Raw genomic sequence first — 16451 nt, 5'->3', positions numbered from 1 at the left:
AACATATTCTGTTACACCAAATACACAAAATAATGATCTTTAAAAAAAGCATCATATGACCCCTTTAAAGTAGTTAAAAATAAACAATTATTGCTGAAAACACTGTAAAATCAAATCTAGGGTTATTAGAGGCCATCTAAATGCTACACTGTGTATATACTGTTAAAGCCTGACATATTAAATAAATAGGCTGCAAATTCTTTTTGTTTTCTTTTTTTTTAAATCAAACAGTTTATTAAACTTTTTGCCTAAAACAAAATCAGTGTTTTGTATCATAATTGATACATCAGGCTTTTATGGCTCATATAGTATGATATAGGAGAATATGGAAGGAAGAACACAGTTTTATTCAGAGGTCTAAAAAGCATGTGGCCAAAAAGTATACAAAAGTATACTTTTTAACAGTATAACAGACTAAAATGAAATGCATATAAATATCAGTTGTCACTCTGTATCTCCCAATAATGTGTCTTGGTAAGATAGTATTTAAATGTTTAGTTTTATGATCAAATCTCTGTAGATTGAGAGATGAATAAATAAACATTCCTCAAAAGCCTGATTGTATCATATTTGATACTGACATTTTAACATGATTTTTCTAAAAACTGATGTATGGATAATCAAGCAAACCTGCTCCAGTCCAGTTAAGTTATTCTTGTATTTACTTTATTAAAAGCAGTCAAGATTTCACAACAGATAGACATATGGACATTTTACAATAAATCTAAAAGGTCTTTAACTTGCTCAAAAAGTTAACTATCAATCAGACAACAGAAGGCATTTTTTAGATTGTGTACAGCAGTTTTCTTTGATCATTCAAAGGCCTTAGAGATTTGCGTATCAAATATGAGACAGTAGGCTTTGTAGAGTTAGAAGTTGGTTGATTCTTATATGTGTGTGTTGTGTGTTGTCAGAGTCCAGGTGTGTGCTGTTACCTGTAGTGCTGCGTCTGCTGCACACACACCTGCAGGAGCAGAGGGAGCTGGTGCTGTGTGCCAATATCCTCACCAGCATGCTGACGCTCAACACTCCAGCCACGGTCAGTCTTACACCAAAACTCTGCTGCTAGAGTCATTTTCCTACTGTTTACTCCATTCTCGGCATCATTCATTTGTTCTATTTATTGCTTAGCTTGTAGCTCTTGTCCTTTTTCATTTTTTTTTTTTCAATTAGAATTGCTGGTGAGATTTGGTATGCATTTTAGTTGCTGATTTTGTAAATAAAAATGTAAAATTATATTTAATGTGTTTGATTAAGGGCTTATTAATTTATCTAAAATGTATAATTAATTATCTAAAAATAAGTTTGAGAAAAAATTACAAATTTCATTGTGGCATGTATGTAAATTTTCGCAATAAGGGAATTTGCAAGTAATATATTATTGTAAATAAATATATGCTAATAATATATATTATATAAATAATGTTTTCCTCATTAAAATTGTTGGTGAGATGTGGTACATATTTTACTTGCTGATGTTATATATAAAAAAAAAATGTAATTACATTTAATATGTTAATTATGTAACCAAATAAGTAAAAAAAGCTTCCTGACTTGTATGTAAATTTAGCAATAACGGAATTTGGTGCATTGAAATATTTTTAACCTGAAAGTGATGTTTATTGAATATTTTCTCCTTTACCACAGTAATATAATGGGGCTTTTCTTAGAAAATATTTATATATGCGATTAATTGTAATTTAATTTGATCAACACATATTTATAATATATGAAATATTTAAAAAAGATGCTAAAAAGATGTATTAATCCATTATAATAAAATAAAGTCTGTTTATGCCTCTGTAGGAGTGTGGTGTGTCTGAGGAGGTGAATCTGGTCATGGAGGGTCTGTCTGGAGTGTTACTCAGAACTATACTGGAAGTGACCAACCGGCCTCAGCCTGCCGCCACCTCACTGCGCCTGCAGTACCAGGATGTTACTGTGCGTGTGTTACCCTTGATTTTTACTTCAGGGACAGTATTTCAGTAAATTGAATAACAAATCAGATGTGTGTGTGTTTCAGGGTGAATTTGTTGCCTGTTTGCTCACATTGCTGCGGCAGTTGAAAGATAAAGAATACCAGCAGCTTCTCAGCAGATTTCCCACTAAAGATGAACTAACGGTAAAATCATTTGATAAACATTAGCAGAGTGCATTGCAGCTGTTTAACTAGCTTATTCTGCTTGGATAATAGTGATTGCTGTTGTCTAACTGTACAATCTATTACAGAGTTTCCTCCTGCAGTTATTCACAGTCTTCAGAATACTTATCCGACCCGATATGTTTCCAAAAGACTGGACTGTCATGAGACTGGTCGCTAATAAGTAAGTGTGGAAAACAATACCAGAAATAGTTTGTATATAATCTCATTCAGCCATAGAAATGTTTTATTGCTTGATGTTTCTGTTTGTTTGCGTTTAGCGTCATCATAACCACCATCTTGTATCTCTCTGATACCCTGCGCAACAATTTCCTTAATGAGAAATTTGACTTCAAGGTAAGATTTTACATTTACTACTGTTCAGAAGTTGTTTTTTTAAGAAATTAATGCTTTTATTCATCAAACTGATAAAAAGTGAAATGTTCTGAAAGATTTCTATTTCAAATGAATGCTGTTCTTCTATTCATCAAATATTCCTGAGAAAAGTAATAAAAATTGTTAAGCAGCACAACTGTTTTCAACATTGATTATAAGAAATGTGTCTTGAGCAGCAAATCATCAACAGAATTTCACTATTTTACCATTTTTATTATATTTTTGATCAAATAAATGCAGCCCTGGCTTCTTTCAAAAACATTCCTGAATCGAACCCATGACCTGGCTGTTGCTAACATCAAAAGTTCACAAATTTAATTTGATTACAGTAAATATAATGAAGTATGTGAAACATCTGCACATAATCTTATTTCTCAATGTTTATATAAATAAATAAAATATTGCATTTATTTTCTGCTCTCTAATGTATTAAAATACCCGTCACTTTTACTATTTCATGAAATATGCTAATATATTCAGATGTCTTTAGTACACTGAGTATATGTGAATGCAGAAAATCTAAGCCATGAACTCAAATCTAAACTATAAAAATGTTTGATCAAGTAACCTGTAAATAATATAAAATATTTATAATGTAATATAATATAATGTTATTTAATATGGTAGAATCAACTTGAATACAGTTGGTCACACGAGGGGGAAAAAATACGGGTCAGATGAAGTAGAAATATTTCCTTAGGCTAACAACTGCACATTGTTATTCTTTACAGTGTGCCGTATGAAAAAAAAATAAAAAAAATTACTGCATAGGAGAAATGTCTCTTTTTCTGTGTCTCCTAGAGCATCCTGGGAACATGTGAAACGTGTGGCTGCAATGCAGATAATCATCGTCAGCATCTTAATTAGCTCTCTTTTTATCTGTAGGTATGGGAGTCCTATTTTTATCTCTGTATAATATTCATCAACCAGCCCTGCCTCCAACTGGAAATGTTCCCGCCCTCCAAGAGGAAAAAAGTCCTGGAGAAGTGAGAGCCCTTCCTGTTCTTTTCCTTTATATGATCAGAATCCTACCAGGAATGAGATTTCAGTGTAAAATAACACATTCTGCGTAATGAGACATTATTAGTAGCAGCAGGTTTAGCAATTTATTGTATATTGGATAATTTGTAGTTTTACACTGTGATCATTTTGCAAGTTGCACCATGGGAAAACCATTGCAATATTACCACAATATTTGACATGATTATTTTTTTATGTTTTTAAAGGTACGGTGACATGAGAGTGATGATTGGCTGTGAGATTTTCAGCATGTGGCAGCATTTGGGTGCGTCCACTTTCACAAACCTGCATTGAGCACTTATAGAGTCACATGACCGGTGCATATAAAAGCAATGTATGGTGTTGTCTCCCAGGTGACTATAAGTTAAGTCTCATTCCTACCCTGATTGGTCCGTTCATGGAGGTGACTCTGGTACCACAGGTGGACCTGCGGAACGTCCTCATCCCCATTTTCCACGATATGATGGACTGCGAACAGCAACGCAGCGGCAACTTCAAACAGGTGCTGAAATCACAGTCACATAAACATGTTTCAACCTGCGAGAGCAGCGTGATGTTCATGTCATAGTAAATTATGTGCGGGCGTCAGAGTAAAACAATGTGGATGAGAGGAAATCGAGCTTGTTTACCAAGATCATGTCGCTTTGGAATGGAATCATAGTTTGAAAAGGATTGTCAGCAAGGATTTGAGCTACTCATGTAAATTTAAAGTTGAACTACAATGGATATATAATTTATTTTCTAAATGCAAGTCTGGGTTTTTCAGTTGTCTTGCAGAAAGCCCTTAAAAATAATGATTAAAAAAACTGCAAATATTGCCTGGAGTAGTCATGCATGCATACCTTGACCAGCATCATAAGAGGATTTAAAAACATGCTGTACGAATTAAAACTGACATTTTTTTTTTTTGACATTTTCTTTTAAAGGTGGAGGCCAAACTAATAGACAAACTGGATGGCCTGATGTCAGAGGGAAAAGGAGATGAGACATACAGAGAGCTCTTTAACAACATGCGAGTCCTAATTCTTTCCTACTGTAAATCATCATGTTTTGTAGCTGCAATGAGAAATGTGTGCTTTAAACTGTATGTACTATAAATGAAATATAAATATAAAATAGTCTATGCTATTGTTCAAAAGTTTGAGGTCAGTATTTTTTATGAAAGAAATTAATACTTGAAGTCAGCAAGGGCTCAATTGATAAAAAGTGACGGTAAAGATATCTTAAGCAAATCAGCATATTAGAATGATTTCTGAAGGATCATGTGAGACTGAAGCCTGAAAATACTGCTTCACGGGAATTAATCAAATTTTTAAGTATATTAAAATAGAAAACGGTTATTTTAAGTTGGAATAATATTTCACAATATTTCATTTTTGTACTATCACAAAATAAATGCAGCCTTGGTGTGAATGGCGATTTTTTTCAAAAACATTTAAAAAAATCTTATGACCCCAAATTTTTTAGTGGTAGTGTATAAATACAAAATATGATATATTTTATATAAATATAACATTTTACAAACTATTAAATACTTCAAAATAAGTATTACGTTTAAAAAAAATAATACAACATTTTAAAATGTTTTTCTATTTTTCTGCATTAGAATTCCACTGTTTGGTCCATATCCGAGGTAAGACCCTCATTAAATACTATGTACTGTAAAGTTGGGTGTAACAAAATAAAAGTTTTTATTGTTGTTTTAATTAGTTCTTATAATAATTCTGAATATGCCTGTGATTTAGTCTCCTGAAGAAGATTGAGAGAGAGACCTGGAGAGAAAGTGGCATTTCCCACATCGCTACCGTCACACGGCTAATGGAAAGATTGCTAGATTACAGGTAACTCAGACACACTCACATCCATACACAGACCGCATACAGTATACAGAACAAACACGCTCATGTTCTTCACCATTTCGTCACAGGGACTGCATGAAGATCGGTGAGGTTGATGGGAAAACAATGGGATGTACAGTCAACCTTCTGGTTAGTTCTGGATATCACTGACATTGTTTAAAAGTGAATTGTGTAATTTATTTCATGTACTTAACCTGAGATCAGGGAACATATTTGAAAAACCTTTTATTATTATTGTTATTTGTTTATTTTGTTTATTGAGGCAAACTACAGAAAAAAACATCTGCTCACATTGTCCTGTTCTTTTCAGAACTTCTACAAAACTGAGTTGAATAAAGAAGAAATGTACATCCGTTATATTCACAAGCTCTATGAGCTGCACTTGAAGGCACAAAATTACACTGGTAATAATGCCTCAGCATATTTGTGTTGATCTGTATCGTTAATTTTGTACTGTAGCCTACCTCTGATCAAAATATGTGGCAAGTAATTTCTGCACCAATTAATTTTTTTGTATAATAAATAGATATATTTAAATAATATAAAATGTAATATATTTTAATTGTTTTTAATGTTCATTTTAATAATTATTTGTATATATTTTTATAATTTATGATTTATAATTAATATTACTTTTAAATAATAGTATTTTACAATAATAATAATAAATATTTTAGAATTATATTATTTTTTTCTATTATAAATTATGATATTCTAATTACATTTGTTTATGATCTTTGTGACTGTGTTGCAGAGGCGTCCTACACCCTCCTGCTGTACGATGAGCTTTTGGAGTGGACCGAAAGGCCTCTCAGAGAGTTCCTCACGTACCCCATGCAGAGCGAATGGCAGAGGAAGGAATGCCTCCATCTCACCATCATACACAATTTCGACAGAGGGAAAGTGAGTCCATCGCGCATTTTAGGATGCATTTTATCTCATTTTAAAAGCCAATCAGACTGACAGAGATTTCGTGTTCAATCACAAGTGCAGCTATTGTGACCATCGGTGACACAATGTGAACACGGGACAACATAGGAGATGTTCTTTTCTTCCTACATACTGCCATCTTGTGGCTGAAACCTATTGCTGCAATTACTCAACCGTTTTGATTAGAGAAGGGGTACTTACTTGTATGTCGGTGGTTCTCAACCTTTTTTTCCGCCGGGCCGCACTATGGTCCAAGTGCAAGTCTTGCGGGCCGCACGCATATCATTTACATATTACGTCAGCAATACAAACCAACCTGATTTATAATATTATAGCCTAAATATTATGATATCTGATCGATTTAATTCATTGAAATAAATAAATAATTCTACTCCCCATAAATAACACCCAATTTTGTGAACTTCGGCTCGAAAGGAGTAACAGCACAATCATAGGCGGAGTTTCACTTTAAAAAAATAATTTAGAATGAACAATAACTGCTGTACAAAGAGTAAAAAAAAAGAAAGAAAGGGAAAAAAAACATACCTAATGCAGAAAGGCCGCCTCTTTTTCCGAATTGCGCAGATGACCACTATCTTTCTTTCATCTCTTCTGATAAATTTTCAGTCAAATCGTTTTCTGTGTGCTAGATCAGAGCTAGAGCCCTGCATTTCAGCACGGGCCCGACGGGCCCCGACTTTTTTACGCCCCTCGGGCTGGGCTTCGGGACAATGTTCACGTCATAGTTCAGACGCGGGCAGTATATATATATATATATATATATATATATATATATATATATTATTTTTTTTATAGTTTTACAGTATTTATTTACTTAAGAGTATTTTTGCGCACACTGGTTTGCAGTTTAAACACCCAGTGCCTATAAATACAGCGCTTATTTGAACTGAATTGAGTTGTTATTATCTTCATTACACTTATGGCCAATTGTTATCCTAATGAGGCGTTTGGCTGTAACTGTTAAACTGAATCTCCCCAGTTGTTTTTTGTTTATTCTGTTACACAGTCGATTGCTTCACAGATTGTGGCAGTAATTTGTCACATTAACAGCTGTTTGTGTTACAATGTGCTCAATGGTCTGTTTTATTTGCATGTTTGATAGATGATGGAAGCCTCTTTATATGACAAAATAATGAACCAGCAGCGGCTTGAGCCAGAGTTCTTCAGAGTCGGCTTCTACGGAAAGAAGTTCCCCTTCTTTTTAAGGGTACAATTCTTCAAGCATATTTGTATTATATTTATATATGTTTGTATACATATTATTTATGATAAAACATAATATAATAATATATTATAATATAATATAATAAAAGCTGATTACATTATGTCAATATTTTACAGATATCTCTGTCTTATTCATCCATTGTTTTTGTATTTAGAGTTTCCAAATTTGGGTGAACTATGGCTTACAACTTCTTTATCCTGTAATTCAACATCTTGTCCTCTAGGGGTCACTTTCCCTCCAGATCTAACCGTAACCCATCTATAATTTGAAACATTTCTGCAACATTTCCTTTTTATTGAGCTATTCGCCCTTTATCCAATTGCTGTTCTTCATTTTCACACCACAGTGCAATGGATGGATGATTGTAATGGGAATGGAGGGGAAATGAGAGTGAATTAGGAATTATGAAAGATTTACTCTATTCTCATTTAGTCCCTCAAATAGTCGATATTGTGTCCAGTGTCTTCCACTTTCCTCATTGCTTATGTCTGTGTGTGTTGTCACCGGACAGAATAAAGAGTTTGTGTGTCGAGGGAACGATTACGAGCGTCTGGAGGCCTTTCAGCAGCGGATGCTCAGCGAGTTTCCTCACGCCATCGCAATGCAGCACGCCAACCTGCCCGACCAGACCATCCACCAAGCAGATGCGCAGTGTATCCTTAAACACATTTTTTGTTGATTTTATTTTATTTTATTTTTTTTCATTTAAATTTACATTTTTATTTTCATTTTTTTTCTTTTGTTCATTATGAAAGTCACATGAAAACAGTCAAAATTGTTTTGAATAAATTAACAAATTATTTCAAAACAAATTTGACAGTTTTAATATGACTTTTATAAAAGAAGAAGATGAAAAATGAAATGGAAAAGAAGATGAAAATGAAATGGATATGAGAAATTCATCCTGTAATTGACTGGATTTGTTTATTCAGAACGGTACATTACAAGTTCACATTTAATTTCTTGAGACTGTCAAATTGCTCCTCAAGGGTTCGTAGATGATGGCTGGTGTGTGGATAAGGGCAATTAAAGAATGGAGAAGTGCTAATGGGGCAGCTGTTAGATGTGTAAACTGCTGGTCGGCAGCCAGCAGCACGGTTTCTAATCAGATGAGTATCTGCTCTGTGACCTCTTCTCTTCAACCAGATGCTAATGGTCTGGGCCCAAATTTATCAAGCTTCTGGTTCAGAGTCGGCTTCTACGGAAAGAAGTTCCCCTTCTTTTTAAGGGTACAATTCTTCAAGCATATTTGTATTATATTTATATATGTTTGTATACATATTATTTATGATAAAACATAATATAATAATATATTATAATATAATATAATAAAAGCTGATTACATTATGTCAATATTTTACAGATATCTCTGTCTTATTCATCCATTGTTTTTGTATTTAGAGTTTCCAAATTTGGGTGAACTATGGCTTACAACTTCTTTATCCTGTAATTCAACATCTTGTCCTCTAGGGGTCACTTTCCCTCCAGATCTAACCGTAACCCATCTATAATTTGAAACATTTCTGCAACATTTCCTTTTTATTGAGCTATTCGCCCTTTATCCAATTGCTGTTCTTCATTTTCACACCACAGTGCAATGGATGGATGATTGTAATGGGAATGGAGGGGAAATGAGAGTGAATTAGGAATTATGAAAGATTTACTCTATTCTCATTTAGTCCCTCAAATAGTCGATATTGTGTCCAGTGTCTTCCACTTTCCTCATTGCTTATGTCTGTGTGTGTTGTCACCGGACAGAATAAAGAGTTTGTGTGTCTCTGAGAATTACTCTCAAGAACGCTGCGAAGAATTGACTTAAGTGTAAAAGACTTCTTGGCTCAAAGCTGCGCTTAAAAGTTAGTTATCAAGCATCTCAGTCGTAATTTAAGCGAATTGTAGGACTAAATCTTAAGTGTCAGTCTTCGAGTTGATTCACAACACTTTGCTGTGCCACAAACGGGATTTTGGATGACGAAATACGCATGGACCAATCACCGAATAGATTTCCTTATTTAAGAATATTCTCAGATAAATTCACATTGAATGGTTAAATTCCTAATAGGAGTTTACATTCAACACATTTGACAATAAAGAATTTTCAAGAGAATACATTATGTTAAGGAAACAAATCGTCATCACAACCTTTAATTTAGGGTTGTGCCAGTAGACGATAGTATCATGTATCGACGATAGTCAGAGATATCGCCTGTTGCTGATTTCTTTGACAACAGCAAGGCAATTATTATTATTATTATTATCCGTCAAAAATATAGGTGCCTATCTTTAGTGATGCAGCGCGGAGAGCTGCTTCAGAAACTTGTCGCGGTGCGGCTGGTGAGTAGCCGGGATCAGCTCCGGTGGCCGTGTCGGAGCCGTAACGCGCCGCAGACGTGTGCAGTGTAAATAAGGGGTAAGAGATTTATTCATGTTGCAGTGTAGGTAGCTTCACTGATTATAACGGGAGTGTTTTTAAAGACCATATAATACTCGCGCTAGACTGAAGTCAGTTATGATGTTCTATGGTAATGTAAATATTCTTTGCTCGTTTCTGTTTGAATAACTGAGGAACTGTAACTGTTTTATTAACTGCTCGTCGTCAAACATTTCAAGAACATTCTTCCACTCCTGAAAGATTCGCGCACGTTTCTGTCTCCTCAGAGCCATCACAAACCCCTACTGGTGACTCCTAACCATTTGAGAGACCTCTCGAGCTGTCTTAAATAACTGGGAGAGTAAGAGTGATTCTTAGCTTTAAGAAATTTGATAACTTGCTTTTATACTTAAGTTTGAAAGTAGGAGTAAATTTAATGAATTCTCAGCACTTAAGACTAAAATGGCACTTTGAGAAGCTTGATGAATACGGGCCCTGATAGTTGAGTGTATCTGTGGCATAAATTCATGAGTAGCTTGAACTTCTCTCATACGAAGGTTTTATTGCTCTATTACAGTTAGGAGACTTAAGTGTCAGTTATGCTTTATTTATAAGTATCACCTTTGTCTCAGATGTTTCTCCTGAATCCCATAAACAAAGAGCAACAAATGAGATACCTTTTAGATTTATTTGAATCAAATGAGAGCGTCTGAGATTATTAATAATGAGATTTTCATTATTAATGAGATTATCTGCGTGTGTTTATTTGTGTGAACTGACTGAATGCGCTTTGCACGTCCCTTAACTGTTCACGATTCAGATCTGCAGATCTATCCCGTTAGTCCTGTCCCTGAAAACCAGGACGTCCTGCAGAGAGACGGAGTGCCCAACAACATCAAGAGCTTCTACAAAGTCAACCATATTTGGAGGTTTCGCTACGACAGGCCTTTTCACAAGGGCACCAAAGACAAAGAGAATGAGTTTAAGGTGCTGTTGATCCATCCATCCATCCATCCCTAAGTCTCTTGCTCTCTCTGTGCGGGTCTTTTCATTCTCTGTTGCTAAAGTCTTGGGCACCAAGATGATGAAATGATTACATTTTTTAAAATATGTTTTGTGATGTTCATGTTGTTTGTGTTGTGTTGTAGAGCCTGTGGGTTGAGCGGACAACACTGGCCCTCGCTCAGAGTCTACCTGGCATCTCTAGCTGGTTTGAAGTTGAGAAAAGGGAACTGGTGAGTCATAGCATTAAAAAATCACTTTTTTTTCTCATTTTGACAAGATAGATGTAGACTGCAGCCTTTCATAAATCATGAAAACTGCCTATCACGTACAAGATGAGGTTTTTCCAAGCACTTCACCACTGTCATGAATTTAAAGTAACTGCCCCCAAGTCTGCAATCCACCATAAACACAATCATATAAACATAAACAGAGACATCATAACCTCGGTGTGCTTTCAATACAGGTGGAGATGAGTCCCTTGGAGAACGCCAGCGAGGTGATTGAAAATAAGACGCTGCAGTTGAGGACGCTGATCGCCCAGTGTCAGATGAGGCAGATGCTGAACATCAACCCTCTCACCATGTGCCTGAATGGAGTCATCGATGCTGCTGTCAATGGAGGACTGGCTCGATACCAGGAGGTACGGGACTGGATGGAGAGCAGGGTCAATCTGCTTCTGGTAGATTAGAGGTGGACTTTGTGGTGCTTGTTATTTCACTGCCTTAAAACTTGGATCAAAAAGGTAGAGTACTGCAAAAAAGAATGGGGAAAATTGGAGTGGGAAAATGTGCAAAGCTGATAAAGACCTACAGCATTCACACTGACTCGAGGCTTGTATATTCAAGCTGTTTGTAGCTTCAACATACAGAAGTTCAACTACAGCAATGCTACTCTATAGTCAAAAACAAACTAGTGAACGATTAACTAAAGAATTATTTTATAACTATTTATAAATGTGAAATTGTGTAATAGTGGAAATATCACTAATGTAAAATGTAGGGAATCTGAGTTTTATTTCCACTAAAATAAGTAATTTTAATCAAAGTCAATATTTTAGGCAACTGGTTAGTTCAAGTTAGTAGCAATGAGAAAATAGCTTTTATGTTGACAAAATAAATATTGAAAAATTGAAATCTTTGAACTGCTGTGATCCAAATGCCTTGACTTTGTTGTTGTCTCATGATCTTGGTCTTGAGCTGCTAATAAAAAGTAGCTACACTTAAACTATTTTTTTTTTATTGCATAGAGAGCAGTATTTATCTAATAATTTATAGTAGAAAAAAATGATGAGCTACATATTATATTGTATAATTTAGTAAAATTATTATACAGTATTATGACTATAACTTATGTAAAATGTAGGGAATCTGTGTTTAAAAAAAAAAAATTATAATTATAATTGTAGTTAATATTTTAGGCGGCTGATTATTCAAATTAGTAGCGATGCTGCTGTTATTTACTCCCCAATATTAATTGAATACAAATGCAAATTATTATTTTGTGTTCCATTTATTATTACAGAAAAAATACTATTACACAAAAAAGTTAAACATTTGAGAAAATTGTTTTTACATTGACATATCAATTTCAAATACATCCTCTGAGTTTTGATGTCATTTATTTAAAAAAAAGAAAAAAAACTTATGGCAACTTTAACTTTTAACTTATGGCATTTTATGAAATGAGGCAGTCAAAATCTCCAATCTTATTCAAAAATGTTTTGACTCTGTTGTTGTCTCATAGCCATGACAACATAAATTGTCTGTAAAGTGATTTAATGGTCTGAGCGCACAGACTCCAGTTTCAACTTCTTCCTTTTAGCAAGATGAAAGACCGGTTTCTAGCTGTTGTTTTCAGCGAAACCCTCAAAAGAGCATTCGGTAGATGTTCCTGATAACCCGCACCTGGACGCCGGCACACTGAGCGCTCTTTGTTTGCACGTGTCAATGTTTACGAATAGATTAAATGAAAAGGGACATAATTAATCGTGACAAACTATATATCATTCTAAAGGTCTAAGCCTCAAGCACCGACGATAGATCAGTTTTTCAATGGAAAGCTTATAAGGAATGTATTTGTAGTAAAAAAAAACAACATGGTTTTGTAGCATACAGTGTCACAAACAGAATGAGAGCATCCACTAAAAAAAAGTCAAAGATACGCGAAATCTTGTTTATTTGAATTCTGGCGCTCTCTTGTGACTGCTCGTGATGCACGCTGTGACGCACCTGTCATCTGTTGGGAGCGTAACTTAGCGATCGGCTTTTTGCACAAATAATTTTTTTCCCCCTATTCAACATTTTTCATATATATATATATATATATATATGTGTGTGTGTGTGTGTGTGTGTGTGTGTTTTGTGGGGAATGTGGATGTATCTGTATGATTACCATCTGTATGACCGCACATCAGCGTATGGTTACTGATTGTATGACCAGCACAAAATGAATGCTGTATGTCTGGCAATCAGAGTATGTACTTGACATACAAAGCTAGTTCTAATTTTTCTAGTGCTCAAATAAATCACTTATACGATGTCTAAGATTCAGTCTATTATTTTATAATTGAAAAAGTATGCAGTGGTATATAATGGCTAAAATAGTTTGTAGTTCCCTTACATTTGTAAGGGTTACATTTGGTGGCTATTTTTCCTCAAACGGGGGGTGGGGGGACTAGACATAGTCTCAGAAAAATGGCTGCAGGAATCTAATTTTTCATGGTATCTTCTTCAAATTTGAAATATAAACCCATTACTGGATTGCTCAAGGACTAATTTCATGTATTTGTGTATGAAATAAAAAAAAAACATTCAGTGTGGTACAATTTTTGTTCAAGGCACTTCAGTGTCTATAACTTTTTATCTTATTGAGCATGATCAACTCTGGATGATGAATAGTAAATCCTAAAGTGTCTTCTTTCCAAAGATGCCTAAATTGTGTGTGTGTAGCACACTGTTGTCAGGAACTGTTACCATTTTAAGTTAGGTAGGTCATTTTCAGCTGTGAGTCCCAAAATGGGGGGAGCAGGTTAACAGGTTAATGACTAGCCCACATCCTCACACTTCATAGGACCGTTTGCTGTGTGTATCTCTGACAGTTGCCAAGCAACAGCATGTTGAGCGCTGGCCTTTTGTGAGTGTGAGCTTCAGCTAACTCTATTAAAAGGGAAGAGCTAACTGCAGGGGTCCTCCTGAATCCCAGCATGCACTTCACTGCACAGTAGATGAGTCTACCACAGAGCACTGGGCTCCAGGTCTAGTCACCGGGCTATGAAAGCCGGATCAAAATGTCACTTACATATGACAATTAGCATGATAGATTAAATGAGAGTCGTGGAAACGTTCCCCCAGTGTTTTTGTAATGTTGCATCATAGTTTCTAAGAAATGAGTTGGAGTGCAGATTAGTTTACAGCGTTAAAATGGCTGTGAGACATGCGCTGAATTTCACACAGTGTGAGTTTATTTATTAACTCTTATTTTCTTAAAAATGAGCCTGAATACAAATGATTGATATGTCTCATTATGTACTTTCTCATGCAGGCATTCTTTGCGAAAGATTACATTGCAAATCATCCAGAGGATGGAGAGAAAATTACTCGTCTTAGGGAACTGATGTTTGAACAGGTACAAAAACAATTATTATTTGGGTCAGTGATATGACGCTCATATTTTTTTTGTCTGTTAATTTATTTAAAAATATGTAAAAAATTCTGTTCATACAATGACTTTAATACATCTGATGACGAGTCTCTAAAATATAATGATATTTATGTATTAACAATTCATTATATTTGTTAAAAATAACTTTTACTTAAAAAAATATATAGATAAAAACTTGAAATATTTTGAAAATGATATTACTTTTTTCTTGATGGTTGCAAAACATGTTACTTTTAAAGATAATAAATGTAAACTAAAAAAAAAAGCCAACATTCACACAGAATATACATTTCTAAGATACTTTCTTTTGTCTATTGTTTATATAAATATTTAGTTTGTTTTTAAGAATAATAAAAAAAAAAATCTCTGACTTCTTGCAGGCCCATATTCTGGAATTTGGTTTAGCTGTGCATGAGAAGTTCGTCCCACAGGATATGAGGCCGTTACATAAAAAGCTTGTCGACCAGTTTCACGTAATGCGCTCCAGTCTGGGGATTCAAGTATGTGTACTTTTACACATATAGATACATATTCACAGGTCTTAAAGTGGAAGTGTGTACATTTTTTGATGTTAAAATGCATATCCCAACTTGATATGTAACTATAAGTGCCGGTCACACCAAGGGCGCTAACAATAACTATAAAGTTTTAATTAGTCCACACCACATCTATAATGATAATGGCACAGAGGAATAACGTTGGAATCACTTTCAGAACAATTTTTTCCAGCTGTTGAATCATAAAAACATTGACAGCCAATCAGAAATCCCAACCATTCGGTCATGGCAACATTGGCTCAATCAGTGGCGAGAGTTTGGGGCGGGGCTATCAAGTTTTTCTGACCAATAGCAGATGAATGTTTGAGAAACCTGTTTGATAAGTTATTTTTGTTTAGTGTCACTAAAGGCGTTGAAATTACATGTGACCTTTAAAAAACTGTGTTCATTTTAACAAACGATTTGATGAACCACTTCCTATAACAGTTGATATGTTTTTGTTTAGCCACAAGAGTTTCCCGCTTATGTGCGAGTTAGTCCTCTGCATTTTGCGAATGGCAGCCCGCGCACATGCAGGACCCCTGTACCTAATGCCATCAGCCCAGAGGGAGGCCGAATCGTGGCGAGACGCAGGTTTGTGTCATCTTAACGCCATGTTAAAAATGTTTCTTGTGTGCATTTTTAAAATATAAGCTGAAATGCTTTAAGGTCAGAGATAAAAGGGTTTTGTAGTTTGAGAAGTTGAACTCAACTGAGATCTCAGCCAAGTAGATGCTATTTAGCAATGCTTATGTTTTGGATCAGGTTTGACAGATTGGCAGCTTGAATGCACCCACACGTTTGCTAAATTTATCCTCTGTTTTTCTCTTGTGTCTTTCAATTCTCTTTCAGTCCTCTCAGCTATCCGGCTGTCAACAGATATTCCTCATCCTCACTGTCATCACAGGCCTCAAACGAAGTGAGCAACATCACCGGCCAATCAGAGAGTTCGGATGAGGTCTTCAACATGCAAGTGAGAAATTCTAAGATACTCTCAGTATTAGGGAACTAAAACGTTACTAAAAGGTAACGCAACTACCTTTCAGAGTCATACAACCATTTACTTCAATTAATTAATTATTTAGGATGAATTTGTCTGTTCAATGCTGTCAGCTGTCACTGTCATGTTGCAAAAAAGTGCAAAACCCATGCAGCGCTGAATAAATAATATAATTGGTGACATCCAACAGTTTAAAAAAAAAAAAAAAAAAATTATTTTAATACAATTAGAATAAATAAATTAGAAATAATATATTATATAATTATATATAATGTCATTTTATTTCTA

General features: G+C 34.8%; 1 pseudogene; it reads left to right on the top strand.

Moving 5' to 3' along the window:
- LOC107696255 (dedicator of cytokinesis protein 4-like) overlaps positions 1–16451 on the top strand; it is an 82311-nt pseudogene that overhangs the window by 61392 nt on the left and 4468 nt on the right.

Source organism: Sinocyclocheilus anshuiensis, unplaced genomic scaffold, assembly GCF_001515605.1.
Source record: "Sinocyclocheilus anshuiensis isolate Anshui unplaced genomic scaffold, SAMN03320099.WGS_v1.1 scaffold778, whole genome shotgun sequence".
In the NCBI taxonomy this organism is placed as follows: domain Eukaryota; kingdom Metazoa; phylum Chordata; class Actinopteri; order Cypriniformes; family Cyprinidae; genus Sinocyclocheilus; species Sinocyclocheilus anshuiensis.
This window is presented reverse-complemented; position numbering and strand designations above follow the sequence as displayed.